The sequence below is a fragment of the Oratosquilla oratoria genome, chromosome 10, assembly GCF_046742065.1.
Source record: "Oratosquilla oratoria isolate Oo_2021 chromosome 10, ASM4674206v1, whole genome shotgun sequence".
Classification (NCBI taxonomy): Eukaryota; Metazoa; Arthropoda; class Malacostraca; order Stomatopoda; family Squillidae; genus Oratosquilla; species Oratosquilla oratoria.
The window spans coordinates 41067519-41072457 of NC_134786.1; positions in this window are offsets into that span (position 1 = coordinate 41067519).

The following is a 4939-nucleotide window of genomic DNA, read 5'->3' on the forward strand; positions in this document are numbered from 1 at the left end:
ATAAAATAGAAAAGAAATATGATTAGCAAACAAGCCATTTTTAAACTTGTTAAAGTCAACACGATATTTTTTTTCTGTTTTTGTTTTATTTATTTTTGTGTGTGTGTGATATCCGTGGGGACTATCGAGAAGAGATATAACAGGGACATATGTCACCGAGAGGGAGAATGGGAACTCACCCATAGGGAAAAGAAAACAGAATTTGAAAGCGTCTACCTTTAACCTTTAAATGACGAGAAATATAAGCGAGATTAAATCCTCGTTTTATATATGAAGACACACTCACACAAACACATGCACACACACATACACACACACACACACACACACACACACACACACACACACACACACACACACACACACACACACACACACACACACACACACACACATACACACACAATGTGCAAAACGTCTATATTTGGTTTCAAGATAAATATTTATAAAACTATAGATTATAAAACAAATGTTTAGATATTTTTGCAATAATGCACCGGCAAAAGCCACGCACCTTGCCTTGCTATTAAAACAGAAAAGGAAAGAAACTAAAGCTTATTTGACTTACAAAAAAAAACCAAAAAAAAAAAAAAAAAAAAAAAAAAAAAAAAAAAAAAAAAAAAAAAAAAAAAACGCTACAAAATTTTTTTATCATATTTCGCGGTCACACACACACACACACACACACACACACACACACACACACACACACACACACACACACACACACACACACACACACACACACACGTATATATATATATATATATATATATATATATATATATATATGTGTAATTAAGAATACGGGTACGTGTGTTCACTTATGTAAAGTAGACCACTTAGAAAAGTGGTGTACTTTGCACACACACACACATATATAAACAGTATATATATATATATATATATATATATATATATATGTATATATATATATGTATATATATATATATATATATATATATATATATATAAATATATATATATATATATATATATATATAATTCTATATGATATATCTAAGAGTTAAGATTAAAAACAAAACAAAAAAAAAACGACTTCTGTACGAACCTTGCTCTGGCGAGCACCTTTAGCCGGGAGCACCAGGTCCGCGTAGAATGAAAACAAAAGGATTTACCAAAGAGATATATTTCCTCAGCCTGCTTTGTCGTATACCCTATACCCATGTCTTGCTGTTGCGTACCCTTGTGGAGAATACTTATACACTGCATAAAATCGTCATGCACCCACTATACGTATGTGCATACACACACAGACACACACACTCACATATATATATATATACATATATATATGTATATATATATATATATTTATATATATATATATATATATATATATATATATATATATATATATACATTCATATGTGTGTTTGTGTACAACACTGAATGGGTCCCAGCGAACAGATATGTATTTTTATCAACAACAATACACTTTAATTCTAAGCTATCAACATCGAGAGACTCGCATATATATATATATATATATATATATATATATATATATATAATATATATATATATATATTTATATATATGTGTGTGTGTGTGTGTGTGTGTGTGTGTGTGTGTATAGATACTTCTTTTGTATTCGTGGCCTCCACCTGTTAAGTTCTCCTAACTTTCGGCAGACAAATTTACTGAGTTTAAGAAAACCCTAAGAATCTAGGAATGTTGGAGAGACTTCTTTAACCGGGAGCAACACAGTAGCCGAATGAAATTGAATGGTACTAACCAGAACAACAAAACCAATAGACATAAAAACCTTGGACTCCTGACATCCGTTAGATACCTGAAACCAAACAAGCCTTCGGGATCTGAGCCTAGGGGCCTTCCCTTGGAATGGATACAACAGCACGACGTTCGCGAGAATAAAATCGAAGAAATTTGTGTCACAAGATGCCAAGAAAGGTAAAATCACTGCAGAACCTGCGGACTAGCCTTGCGAGAAAGATAAAGCTTTTGTACATCATTATAATGGCATATTTGAGCTTGGTTAGGTTATATGGGAGAGGCTTCAGGAAAGAGTCTTGGAAACGTTGTGACAGAGAGTAAAGTTCAAATCCAGTGTAATTAGCTCAACCATGTCCAGGTGTTACGAGGATTTGAATTTTAATTAGAATTAAATCCAGAATGAGAAATTAGAATTAAGCTTATAAACCAAGATTTTGATCTAGAAGAACAACTAGAATTAGAATTAGATTTAGAATGAGAAGTTAGAACTAAGTTTATAAACAAAGAGTTTGGTGTAGAAGGACAACTGGAATTAGAATTAGATTTAGAATAAGAAATTAAAATTAAATTGATAAACAAAGAGTTTGGTCTAGAAGTAAAACTAAAATCAGAATGAGGTGTAGAATTAGAACTTAAACTAGAAATAGTATTAGAATTATAGTTAGACTGTAAATGATGACAAGAAAATAGGTTACCTTCCAAGACGACACAACCAAACGAGAATGATCTTGGGAAAGGGGTAAGTAGTGTTTGATTCAATGAAAGGTATTATAGTTTAGTTCAGTACGAAAAATCATCCTATTTTGTGCAAGTAAACATTCTGAGAAGTCATACTTGAAGAACAAATAAATACAAAAGCTTATATAAAAAAAATCATCAGAAATTTCAAAGCTGATGTCTTCCTTATAGCTTTCGTTCTCTCTTTCCTTTTACCAAACGTGTTTATTACTAAACTGCATTACTGTACATATTCTAAGAACGACACACATCATATTAGAAACCTGGAGAAACCGCAGTTAAACGTGACCTGATAATTCCTTCCACTGTGGCGGGAAGTTCCATAGCTGAGGGCGTCTCATGCCTCGCATCGCTCCTCCTCAGTCAACAAGAGAGCATATGGCGCCCTGGGATGATGGGTCCATTCACGACTGAGCACGAGGACATAATATCCGCAACCCGGAGAACGGCGGAGAGAGACCCTCAATGGGCTTCGTAATTGCATCCAGTCTTTCGCCTCATAAAACACGGAATATCAAGCCGTCTGCGAAGACTCATCGAAAGACGGAGAGACCGAGAGAGAGAGAGAGAGAGAGAGAGAGAGAGAGAGAGAGAGAGAGAGAGAGAGAGAGAGAGAGAGAGAGAGAGAGAGAGAGAGAGAGAGAGAGAGGGTGTGTGGGTGGGCAGGTCAGGGGTTGAGGGGGGCCATGATATTAGGATCCTCGTTTTAAAATGAAGGAAGCTTCTGAGATGGTTCCTGTTATGGGTTTAGAAGCCAACACGAAACAGCGCTTTCTGACTCTCTTTGTCTTTCCGCCCCTGTTTCTGTCTGTCTATGCCTGCCTGCATTCCCTCTCTCTCTCGTTCCCCATTTAAGATAATCCTTCTCATTCTTTTTTCTTTCCTTCTTGCTCACACCATTTCTATCTTCATTTGGCATTCTATCTCCTTCACCTCCCTTCCTACCTTGTTCCTTCACCATCTCTCTCTTCCGTCCACATTTCTTCCCTTCTCATGCACTACATTTTTCTCTATTTCTTTTTCTTTTATTTGTCTCTTATTTCTCTATTTTTGTTTTCCTTATTTTCTTTCAACTGTTATTTACTCATTTTTCATATCTTCTTATCTCTTTTCCTTTTTATCTTTTATTCTCTTCCCTTCTCTTGTCTTCTCATATCTCCTCCTCTCTTCTCTTCTCTTCTCTTCTCTTTCCTTCTCTTCTCTTGTCTTTTCATCACTCCTCTTCTCTTCTCTTCTCTTCCCTTTTTCTTTTTTGTACGTATAGAACTCATATTACATTAACAAGATAAAGTAACACAAAGGAATAATGTAAAATTGGCTTTTGCAGTTTGAGCTTCCCTCCACTTCAATTAAGTTTTAATGAATATAATCTCACTTGCCTTAGAAAAACAAAAGGAGTTCCTTAAAAAGTCTTCTACGGTGAATCAAAATAGGAGAGCCGTCTGTGAAGAAAAACACTTGATCCATAACGTGGGAGAAATAGCAGAATAAATTGAGACAGATAAATAGATAGATAGACACACACACACACACACACACACACACACACACACACACACACACACACACACACACACACACACACACACACACACACACACACACACACACACACACATGCACATACACACACACATACACACACATACACACACACACACACACACACACACACACACACACACACACACACACACACACACAACAGCGGGTCACTACGAGCATAGGTCTCCTCCCGCAAAATACAGTTAGGTAAATATACACAAACATACACAGATATGTACATACATACGCAAAAATAAACATATACACACACAAACACAAACATAAACACATAAGCACACATACACATGCATACACACACACATATGTAAGTACTGTATTAAACTCTTCATTCGATAATGTAAAACGTAGTGAAACAAAGCAAATACATGCCGTAGACTGCTCCCGTCCAGAACATCCGTGTCTGAGAAAAGTTGGTCCAGAAACTTTTTTTCCAATTTACCATATGACGCGCGCAGACTATCTATTCCAATAACAAAAAGAATGAGCGTTTTTTTTCATTTGTTATTATCTCATTACTCAGCTCGAGAGGATACGTCATGGGGAGATAAAAGAGAAAATGTGTCCTGCGCAATTCGAGCTCACGACATAACAGCAACAGTATTATGAAGAAGTTATAGCATTTTCTCTTAATGAACAAAGTTTTCTGAGGTGATGAAGTGTCTAGAGATAAGAATCACATGCAAATGAAATGAGACTCCTGGAATGATAAAAACGTCACGAATGAAAGATGAAGAACAGAAGAACAAACCTGCACGTTCAGCGAGTATATTTTGAGCAACCTCGAATGAACATAAAGATTAAGAAATTTAATTAAATGCACGGAAATAAAACCCAGGTGTATACGTCAATAATGCAGTAGACTGATGTAAGATATGAA